We start from the raw sequence: 12,500 nt of genomic DNA on the forward strand, positions 1-12,500 counted from the left end.
TTGTAGAAGAGAGTCTGTAGGAGAGATTCTGTAGAAGAGATGCTGTAGAAGGTATTCTGTGGAAGAGAATTCTGGAAGAGATGCTGTAGAAGAACAGATTCTGTAGAAGAGATGCTGTAGAAGATATTTTGTAGAAGAGAGTCTGTAGGAGAGATTCTGTAGAAGAGATGCTGCAGAAGGTAATCTGTGGAAGAGAATTCTGTAGAAGAGATGCTGTAGAAGAACAGATTCTGTAGAAGAGATGCTGTAGAAGATATTTTGTAGAAGAGAGTCTGTAGGAGAGATTCTGTAGAAGAGATGCTGTAGAAGATATACTGTGGAAGAGATTCTCTAGAAGAAATGCTGTAGGAGAACAGATTCTGTAGAGGATGCTGTAGAAGAGATTCTGTAGAAGAGGACGCACTACAAGGGCACAGGGCGAAGAAGTGTTATAAATGGGGTAGGGTCAACTAGGTTGGCAAAGGTGGATGGCAGGTCCCATGGATCACCACCACCACCAACCACCACTACCATCACCACTACATGCCACCTCCTCCTTTTTCTCTCCCCCTTCGATAAGGCAGATAGGCCACGAACTGACCCTGAGCCTTCTCCCAATCACCCTCCCTCCCTCTACCCCCTTCCTTCCTCCCTCCTTTACCTCCCCTCATCTTTTTCCTCACTGAGGAGGTTCCCTAAAAACATCAAAGAGATCCCTAAAAACATCAAAGAGGAACCCTAAAAACATCAAATATCCATGGGAAAAAATGCTCTTATCTGCGATGCACTGTCCTGAACTAGCGGAGGAACATGTGGTGAGGGGGAGGGGGATCCTTGGAGGACCCCAGAGAGGAAAAAGGATAGTTAGGGATGCTTGTAGGGAAAGATAGAAGGATTAGTTTGAATGTGTCCTATATAGTAACTTCACTCATACCATTTCAGGTCAAATGAGCAGTTTTATTACCATAAGGCAAAGAAAAAAGTTTTCAGAAATCACAACAAAAGGCCTGTTGGGAAGAAACCTTTGTTTCTAATAAGGACAAATGTGAGTTGCAGCTGTGTAGACAAGAATGTGAAATAATGACCAATTATCTTCTATATTAATTACTAATTATTTCGCTGCTTTTGGATCTGACTCCAAATCTATACTTAAAAAGATAAGTGGCAGGCCTTCACTGGAAATATATTAACCGATTATAACCTAGATGTTGCGACGCCAGTTTTGATGACCATAAATGTATCAACCATTACCGCTTATATATACCTGATGACCACATACAACTGTGAATCTTGCACGCACTATTTTTCTTTTTCATTTCTCCTCAGTCAAAAATAATGTCAAAAGGTTAATAATATGGTAATTTAGTATTTAGAAATAATAATAGCAAATGAAATCGGAAATATCCACAAATGCGTTTCGGAAAAAAATCGATTGAGGGTATTTTCTGGAAAATCAAGTCTCATAATCGGACAACAATCCAGACAAATAAACAAGTAAAAAATGCAACAAAGTTTCTTCGACGCAGTCGAGTTTTCTGTACAGCGTATAATATGAAACTCTCAGCCAGGACTCATGAAATCTAGCCGCGGCCCATGAAATGTTCAGCCACAGCCCGGTGGTGGCATGTGTTGTTGGCATTTACAGCGGTGCCAGACGCAAGATCATGGCTAACTTTAACCATTACCACTGGGGTTAGGGCTGCAATTTGTATGTTTGATTATTGATGCTCAACATACAGCTAGTTTTTAAGATCTGAGGACGGACGGACAGACAAAAGTATCTTTTCATTTTACAGAAAACTAAAACGTTCCCTGAAAATGGACACTTAAAAGTTTACGCTATGAACACGACTCAGTAGCACAGTATAGACAACTGTTTGATAACGGAGTGAATAAAGACATAAATAATTTATATCTGGTTAAAACATGCAACAGTGGACGGTTGGTTTAGGTTAAACCTGCCTTGTGCCAACACGGTCTCCTGACCAAATTTGAAGCGCTAGAGGGTTTAAGAGGCCTGGTTCGGCCCTCTGGATTTATCTTTAATGAGAAAATGCACAACGGAATATCAGAGGGGCGTGTCTTAATTTCTGGCGTCCAATAAAATTGTCACATTCGTTGTACCAGAAAACATTTGAAAGTTTCTTCAGTTCTCGAAAATAAAAATTTGAGAATCGTTATGAAGGGACTTTTCATGGGTTTCTTAAGATAAAATACACCTTTATATTCTCTGCTGTTCCATATTCTTTATTCTCTGTTCTTGAGCGTGGAATGAAAAACTTACTTTTTTTTGTAGCAATAACAATACTTACTTATATATACAGAAAAAGGCAGCAAAGGTCTATTTATATTGCATCCTTGTAAATGATAAGGAATAATTCTCTCTCTCTCTCTCTCTCTCTCTCTCTCACTCTCTCTCTCTTGCTCTCTCTCTCTCTCTCTCTTTGTCATCATTAATAAACTAAATTTTTGTTATAATAATAATGACAGGTTCATTTCAGTCCTGAGTTCAAGACAAACAGTGTTGAGACACAAGAATGCATGGGATGGGTCTCTCTCTCTCTCTCTCTCTCTCTCTCTCTCTCTCTCTCTCTCTCTCTCTCTCATCATCATCATCATCATCATTAATGAACTAGAGTTTTGTATAATAATGACTATAACACTTTATCTTAGCCCTTCTGTGCGGAGACACAAGAAAGTACAGTAGTTTTAAGATCTCTCTCTCTCTAGCAGAAAGATATAAGAGTGAATTTACACCTAGAATTGACAAAAGATAATGATCAGAAATAAGAGATTTACTGAATACTTATCAGATAAAATTAAAGCCGATATTGTGCAGGCTATTAATGAAATTAAAAATGGACACAGGACCAGATTTATGCTTGTTAAAGAAAGTGGTTCATTCAATCGCAAAGCACAGTATAAAGACAAAGTTAGATAACAGGCAAGATTTATGATGAGCATAAATAATTTATCTCTACTTTAAAAGTGGTTCAAGACTGGACGGTTGGTTTAGGCCTTAAGTCTGACATCTCATATTATGAAAACATGAAAGTCTAATGAAAAAATATTGAAACATTTAATGAAAAATAGATTGTTTATAGGACAACATGGTTTTGCCCCTGGAAAAAGTTTATCTTTAATGAAAGCATATAAAAAATATGATAAATGAAAAGATATCAGATGTGGCGTGTCTTTGCAAAAGCTTTTCAAGGTAGTCAATAAAATATTGCGAAAAAAATTAGAAAACATAACATTGTTGACAAAGTAAAAGATGGGAAAAGAATTTTTCAAAATAGAAAACAGATAGTGATTGAAAATAAAAATCTGAGAATCGTCATGAAGGGACTTTTCATTGCTGTTTTGATTATGATTGATAAAATACAGTAATTTATATTCTCTGCTGTTCCAGATTGACTTTAGAATCTGTTCTTGAGAAGTGGAATGAAAAACTAAACAAAATTTTTTGCAGAGATAAATACAATATTTAACTCTTAAATTTGAATCAATGAACTATGGTGATAAAAGGAATGCTATATGCATATAAAGGTCTATTTATATGAGACAATCACAAACCTTGTGATGTTGAATAGGAATATGTTATGCAATCTCAATCTATTGGCAAAACTCTCAAAAATGGGAATGTTGTTCTTCAAAACTAGAAAAGCTGAACACATGATTATCTTTATAAAACTCTCTAGTCTTGAATATTCAATTAATAACACTACCAAAAAATTTTTGTTATAGAATAGAAGTTAGGACCTTGACTGGGAAAGACTACAATTTAAATTTATAGTCTTGAGTTCAAGACAAACAGTAGAAGGAATTACCGAAAACATCATGGAACTAAAATTATCAAAAAGAGCAAGCAGAGGTAGATTAATAGTGCCAAAAACTATACCAGGAAAATTAAGGAAAGCTCTTAATCCTCACTCACCAGCATCGATAATGCTCATCATTCATCGCTATCAGCTCATTAATGAACATAGAGTAGATTTTTATAATAAGCTGACAAATATCTAAGATTTATCTTAGACCATCCAAGACTGGAAGATGCAAAATATACCGGAAGATGTTAGCAACTCTCGGTAGTTTCAAAGGTCTCTCTCACTGAGGGACCTCTCGAATTGTAAGGTCTCTAAGGTCTCTCTCTCTCTCTCTCTCTCTCTCTCTCTCTCGGAGGATACTTGCGATCTTACAGGAAAAAAAAAAAGAGTTTAAAAACCGCAGGAATGGGACTACTGGACAACAGCCCGAAAATACGCCGGTAGCAGGCAAAGGCACTGACTTCCCAAGAAGCCTTGGTACGTCAGTAAACCACGATAAGAGATAAAGGCTATTTCCTATAGGTCTCCCGCGGCATTTCCCATGAAAAGCAAGTAAAAAGTGCGCCGGAGTTTCTTCGGCGCAATCGAGTTTTCTGTACGGCGTAAAATGCGGTATGAAACTCTCAGCCACGGCTCATGAAACTCTCACCCGCGGACCATAAAATGTTCAACCACGGCCCGGTGGTGGCCTTTGTTGTAAGCGGTGCCAGACCCACGATCATGGCTAACTTTAACCTTAAATAAAATAAAAACTACTGAGGCTAGAGGGCTGCAATTTGGTATGTTTGGTGATTGGAGGGTGGATGATCAACATACCAATTTGCAGCCCTCTAGCCTCAGTAGTTTTTAAGATCTGAGGGCGGACAGAAAAAGTGCGGACGGGCAAACAGTCATCTCAATAGTTTTCTTTTACAAAAACTAAAAAAAGGACTAGTCAAGTCTATCTCTTGGCTGCATTTTTCTTCTGAAAGCAAAGGATATTTTGGAAACAGTCCTGACGCTTCATACAGCTTCCGTAATGCAAGAACATACCTCATTTTCGTGATTAAGAGTTCAACGCACAAACTTCATAATCACGGTACACGATTCACTGATATTTATCTAGGCGTAATTTAAGAAAGCATCGACGGACAGCGTAAGTGAATCATTACAATGACGTCCGAACATCTTCACAAAATTACATCTTCTTTCTTTATGATACGAATGATGTTTCCCTGTAGTTAAGAGATCGAATTACTGCGTCCCGTTCGAAACAATACATTAAATATCATATTACTTATTACTTATAATCTCAGTCGCAAAGTGGACTTGTTTGCTTCAATATTAGTAATTTCATTTCATTTTCGAAAATTCTGTAGTTCGCTTCAATATTGTTCATTTCATTTTATTTGATTTCAATATTGTACATTTCATTTCATTTCGAAAATTCTGTAGTTCGTTTCAATATTGTTATTTCATTTTATTTGAACATTCAGTTCGCTTCAATATTTTTATTTTATTTCCGAAAATTCTGTAGTCCGCTTCAATATCGTTCATTTCATTTTATTTTCGTTCATTTCATTTTCATTTCATTTCGAACATATTGTTCAATATTTTCATTTCATTTCATTTCCGAAAATTCTGTATAGTTCGCTTCAATATTGTTCATTTCATTTATTTTCGAAAAATATTGTTCATTTCATTTTATTTCCGAAAATTCTGTAGTTCGCTTCAATATTGTTCATTTCATTTTATTTCCGAACATTCTGTAGTTCGCTTCAATATTGTTCATTTCATTTCATTTCCGAAAATTCTATATTTCGCTTCAGTATTGTTCATTTCATTTTATTTCCGAACATTCTGTAATTCGCTTCAATATTGTTCATTTCATTTTATTTCCGAACATTCTGTAGTTCGCTGCAATATTGTTCATTTCATTTCATTTCTGAAAATTGTGTAGTTCGTTTCAATATTGTTCATTTCATTTTATTTCCGAAAACTCTGTAGTTCGCTCCAATATTGTTCATTACATTTTATTTCTGAAAATTCCGTTGTTCGCTTCAATATTGTTCATTTCATTTTATTTCCGAAAATTCTGTAGTTCGCTGCAATATTGTTCATTTCATTTCCGAATATTCTGGAGTTCGCTTCAATATTGTTCATTTCATTTTATTTCCGAAAGTTCCGTCATAAGTTTTCTTTAGGTTCACGTTCATTACACAGTCATTGCTTTTATCAGTCATCTTACCGTTTATTTTCAAAGATGCTATGGAACACAGAAAATAACTGATCTTACAACCACCTCTCCAAGAATAATAACACTAGTGGCTAGTCTGGGGAAACGTGATAGAATGATTCTGAGAGAGAACTGAAGAACACATATTGAGAAGTTATAATAAAGTGTTAATAATAAAAAAATAATCGAAAATAATTTATGTTTTAAGTTGCCATATAAGACAAAAACGAGAAACAAACATCATGAAATATATATATAAAAAAATTATAATGCGGAAACAAGAAATCAGCACCCAGAAATATTAAATCAAACTAGAAACGAGAAATGAAAAAAAGAGTTTGCTAAATTTCTCATTTGACTAACCCATGACCCAAATTCATTCTACATTCAAACCGAGGTAAAAGAACAAACAAACGAGAAGGGAGGAGGAAGGAGGAGGAGGAGGAGGAGGAGGAGGAGGAGGAGGAGGAAGAAGGAGAAGAAGTAGGCCTGTGAGAGATTTTAGAGGCCGTGCCAGCGAAAGTCTTCTGGAGGTGAAGGAGTGGACGCAAGTGCTGGTGATGTTATCTGATGACTAAGCCTCCGGACTATTCATCTTGGTTTTGGGGAAGGACGAGATGTTATCCCGCGTCATGTAAGCAGGTGCTTGAATTTCACGAAAGGAAATGTGGAAGAGAAGGAAAAGGACTGAGGATTAAGGGAGAGATATTTGAGAAAACAAAGATGGAAAAATGGAAAGAATAAGGAAAGTATGGCTGATAAAGCTATAGTGAAAAGTCGAAAAGACGGAAAAGGATATTTGACAAAAAAATAAATAAATAAAAATGAAGATTGTAAAGAATAAGGAAAGTATGGCTGATAAAGTTAAAATGAAATTTGGAAAAGGCGGAAAAGAACTGATGATAAAGAGGCATATTCCAGAAAAAAAATAAAGATGGAGATTGTAAAGAATAAGCAAAATTTGGATGATAAACTTTTATTGAAATGTGGAAAAAACAGCAATGGACCGAAAATTACAAGGGTGGGGGGATTTGAGAAAAAATTAAAATTGAGATTGTAACGAATACGGAAAGTATCGCAGATAAAGTTATTATGAAATAGGTAAAGTACGAAGATGAATAAGGTGGATATTTGAGGGAAAAATGAGCAAAGTCCGGCTGATAAAGTTTTAAGGAAATGTGGACAGGAATGATGGTAAAGAAGGACATCTGAGAAAAAAACAGATATAGAGATTATAAATGATAAAAGCATGTCTGATAAAGTTATAATGAAATGTGGAAAAGATGGAAAAGGACTGAAGGTTAAGGAGAATATTTGAGGAAAAATTAAAGATGGCGGTTGTAAAGAATAAACATAATATAGTTGATAAAATAATGAAGTTTATAAAAAAATCGGAAAACGACTAAAGAATATAGCCAAATTTAAAACAGAAATGACTAAGAATAAGCTCAACACGGTTGATAAAATTACGAGATGTGGAATAAACGTAAAAGGACTTAAGAATGAAGCCGGCGTTAAGATACAGATCGTAAAGAAGAATAGAGCTGAAGTGGACATTTCAAGAATATAAAGATAAAGATAGCGAAAAAAAAAGAATAAGCAAGGTACTGATCATGTTATAATGTACAAAAAAAAGTCATTTTCAGAGAAAAATTATGGATAAAAATTTAGACTTTCAAAGAATTAATTTACAATAGATAAAAGTATACAGACTTTGGGTATGGTCAAAAAGATAAAATGATGGTTGAAATGTGTTAAATTTCGGGGAAAAATGTCCAAAAAGCAAATACGGAATAAACAAAAATAATGTTTATTTTGCTGAAGACTAACTTAACAGAACTTGTAAATACTAAATCTCTTGGACAGTATCGTGCTGGTAAGATTAGACAAAGCATGCTACATTTATTATTATTATTATTATTATTATTATTATTATTATTATTATTGCTGCTGTAATTATACACTAAAATTACAATATTTATTATTCATTATCAAAATTTACATTTTTATCTTCGGCATTGTTACTGTTTATAGATTTATAATTATAATTTCAAATTCTGATAATTTTTATTATCAAATTTATCTACTTTTCCTCTTCCTATGCTAAAATATTACTGAAAGTTTTAAGGAAATTAAATAATGGATATTTCTAATGCAGTTCCACTAAGAGAGAGAGAGAGAGAGAGAGAGAGAGAGAGAGAGAGAGAGAGAGAGAGAGAGAGATTAAAACTGTCAAGATGAAATGCCCTGAAATTTGAAGTCTAGGAAACTTTCTGGTTCTTGTTCCACCCATGAGATGAAGTGTGATGAGAGAGAGAGAGAGAGAGAGAGAGAGAGAGAGAGAGAGAGAGAGAGAGATAATACCAGAATAAAAAGATAATCCCCAAGAAATCTAAAATCTATGATGAAGCATTTTGGCTCAATCCGCCAAAGCGTTCATGATCTGTTTTCTCACGAATATGTGAGATGGTTATTTAAAAGGCATTTTAACGTCACGGGATGTCTCAGATAAGGGCGTTCCATCAGAGAGAGAGAGAGAGAGAGAGAGAGAGAGAGAGAGAGAGAGAGAAATCTTAATCCTACGGTGGAAAAATAAAATACTGTCTCGCGGAGCAATTTTTTTTTTCCTTAAATCTTCTGCTTTTTCTTCTTCTTACAAGATCTCATATGAGACAAGGGGGTCACTCTTCCTTCGGCTGGCTATTTATTGCTGTGGGAAAGTTAGGAATTAGTCGACAAGAGTCGTCTGGTCGTGGCGGGGGTGATGGCCAGTCACGACTTCCATCCCCTCGACGTGACCACTACTACTAGCAGCGTTTCTCTCTCTCTCTCTCTCTCTCTCTCTCTCTCTCTCTCTCTCTCTCTCTCTCTCTCTCTCTCGTAACATTCTCCTTTTACCTCTCAGAGGGATTTCCTATCGTAATTTATCTTGCATCTTTTTCTAAGATTCGCATCTGACCTGCTAACAGCTTCCTCCTCCTCCTCTCTCTCTCTCTCTCTCTCTCTCTCTCTCTCTCTCTCTCTCTCTCTCTCTCTCTCTCTCTCGTAACATTCTCCTTTTGCCTCTCAGAGGGATTTCCTATCGTAATTTATCTTGCATCTTTTTCTAAGATTCGCATCTGTCCTGCTAACAGCTTCCTCCTCCTCCTCCTCCTCTCTCCTCCCTCTCTCTCTCTCTCTCTCTCTCTCTCTCTCTCTCTCTCTCTCTCTCGTCTACCGAACGCGACTACTACTACTGACATCTCTCTCTCTCTCTCTCTCTCTCTCTCTCCATCACACTTCATATCTTGGGTGGAACAAGAACCAAAAAGTTTCACAGACGTCAAATTTCGCATCAAATCTTACAAATTTTCTCTCTCTCTCTCTCTCTCTCTCTCTCTCTCTCTCTCTCTCTCTCTCTCTCTCTCTGTGCCATAACTGGTTTTAAAGTCCGCGAAATCATCTCGGGAGTAAATAAACTCGAGAAAAAGGAGGATTAATCGACAGCCTCGAAAAGGTCAGTTGTCTCATTGTATTGAGATCGATCTCAATTCGAACCGCGTTAAGGACCACATTCGCAAGAACGGGATTAATGATCATCTTCACATTTTCATCTTCACATTTTCCACCGCCTGGAGAGCGTCTCTCTCACCTCTGTTGGTTGGTCAGGGACCAGAGGTCCACATCGGGTCTCTTGATCCCTTTTCAACGCCGTACCTCTTCAGAAGTTTTTCACCGAATTCAATTTTACTTCTGTTGGCCTCAATAGTGAATTTTGTACCAAACAGTCAATTGTTGTGAGTCATAACCTTTTGGGATGGGGTTTCCAGCGCCATTCCATTCAAACTGTGACTATTCCCACCACAGCTGCCTACCTACCAGATACATAATCTTCTGCTTAGGTCAACAGAGGCACAATAGACCTTAAATCGAGCCTATTTACCAAAGATTTGAACCTTGGTCCTTTCGCCATGTACATACATACATACATATATACATACATATACATATATATATATATATATATATATATATATATATATATATATTTTATTTATTCATTATATATATATTTAAATATATATGTGTGTATGTATACCATATCGTCGATATTCAATCTTGAGTTTTCCTTAATTGAAGAAAGCGCCATCATTAAAAATAAAAGATATTACTTAATACGTTCATCCATTAACTCTTAGATTAAGACTGAATACGGCACTGCTCACATTCATAACCAGAAAAAAAGTATAAAGTGCAACCCAATGTATTGTAACCTATGAAAATAAAATAGGCCTACCTGTGTCCCAAGTTGAAATTTTTTACCGTTTTCTTAATTAGAGACCCGTCCAGTTATTTCCCTTTCCTCTCCATCTCCCAAGTCCCAAAAACCAAGTCTCCTGACCAAAGCCCTCCCTTGCCCCACCCCACCCCCGCCCCCTAACACCTCATAACCCCTCAATTAAAGATGATGGGGTTGAAACTGGACAAACTACCTAATCCAGGGAAAAACGCGCGCCGCCGCAGTCCGTCGCGTCTATTATTTTTCGAGGTTAATTCGTCCCCTCCATCTTATCTCCTATCAGCATCTGGCGGCCAAATCATAACACGATTCTGTCTCATCTTCGATTCGGACGACGCATTCGAGGCCGTTGTTCTTCCATTCCAGGCCCCGATGGATGAAGACCGTAGGGTCGAAATCGCCGTTCCAACGACGTTCATTTTCACACGGACTGCCGAGGCCCTCGGAGGAGGACCGTAATCACGCCGACTATATCTGCGGCATCAATGGTCATGTTTCGCTTCGATAATGTCTGTGTCGTATCATTTCTGTTTGCTTTGTTTTATGTCCGCCGTGACTGCCTGCGAATGTTTTTTTTTTTTTTTTTTTTTTTTTGCTGTTGTTGTTGTTGTTGATGCGGCACTCTGTCATTGTCATGTTGTCATTAACTTTCGAGTCGCTTTTATCTTTTTATCTTTTCGTTTCTCTTTTTTTTTTTTTTTTTGCTGCAGAATCTTGGCTTCGAAGGTTGGAGGGAGATGAATTAACGGTGCTTTGGCGACTTCGAGTAAGATGGACGCCGTCGTCAGAAGGCAACCATAAAAAACTAATAACTTTTAATAAAGATTACACATAAAATAATATTAATATCCCTTTAATTTCTTCGGTAGCCATTGCCTCTTGCTAACAAGAGCCGCCTGCCCGTTGGCATTACAGAAAATATCATAAATTTCTGAAAATCAAAAAGAAAATATTATTAGCTTCAACTAATTTCGCCTTGAAACCGCAAAAACAATTTTCCTTTAAGAAAAATAGAAAAAAAAATATTACCTGTTAAAATCAAAAGTTTCCAGGACATCCAAAACATGCAAAAAAAAAAAAAAACATCGCTTAAAGTTCAAATTTATCCCGGACTTCCAAAAACATTTCTTTTGCCATTAAGCGAAAGACTGGAATATTAATTAAATCACGCTCCACTCGTCTCTCCTCTCCTTCCAGGCCAAGCCTCCAGCTGCCCGTTAGCATTCCAGAATGCGCTCTCGTGGTGGTGCCGCTGCTTATGCTCGATTCTTCGACGAAAGGGAAAGGACTTGCTGACCGCAAGTCATAAATTCCCTTCGCCTCGTAAAGGGGATAAGAACGAGTTTCACTTGTCAATAAGCGAACAAGTTTATTTATACTTTATAGGCTTCGCTGACTTACCAGAGCGGCTCCAGTGATAATAATCGATGAAAGATGAAGGAGCCTTCAGACAATTGCGAGAGTTTTTGCGGTCGTAATCAATGAAAGAGTTACGTTCTTGAAGGTACTGTGATTTTTTTTTTTTTTTCCTGAGGTTAAGGTAGGGTCATGCAAATCTCACCGGTAGGCTGTTAGAGAAAGTTGATGAACGAATATTTAAAGATGAATAATGACACTGATGCCTGTTCGAGAAGTATGTAGCTTAAAATTTACGGATTTAGAAGGATGGGTTAAAATTGCAAACACGCAGAGGATTTGATGCCCAGAGGTAGTATGTAGGATTAAAATGTAAAAAACTATGAAATCATAGCTAAATATTTAAGAAAAAACAAAAGTATGAGTCTATAACGGGAAAATAAAAGTACGCTCTCGCTCTTAAATGTTAAGGAAAACAAAGATTAATATTCGTGCATCAGATCTTATCAATTCGGCATCCTTCCCCGTCGCCAGAGAGCACTTCCTCCCTTCCCCCCCTCCCCACGACAATACGGACACGGACACGGTCTGGGTGACCTCTGGTCGAGAGAAATGCAAATCCTTAATCAGATCCACCCCGTGGCACGGATCAGGGCCACCAGATCCACCCCGGGGCACGGATCGGCCCCAGATCCGCCAGAGGTACGCACTGCCCTGCGAGTGGCATTGCATTCCCTTGGGACCGGTATCTCCGTTGCACAGAAAGAGGACCGCGCGAGTTCTTCCTAATTCCCAGCAGCGTTTGGGGCACTCGTCTTCTTCTTCTTCTTCTTCTTCTTCTTCT

The sequence above is a fragment of the Macrobrachium rosenbergii genome, chromosome 16, assembly GCF_040412425.1.
Source record: "Macrobrachium rosenbergii isolate ZJJX-2024 chromosome 16, ASM4041242v1, whole genome shotgun sequence".
Classification (NCBI taxonomy): Eukaryota; Metazoa; Arthropoda; class Malacostraca; order Decapoda; family Palaemonidae; genus Macrobrachium; species Macrobrachium rosenbergii.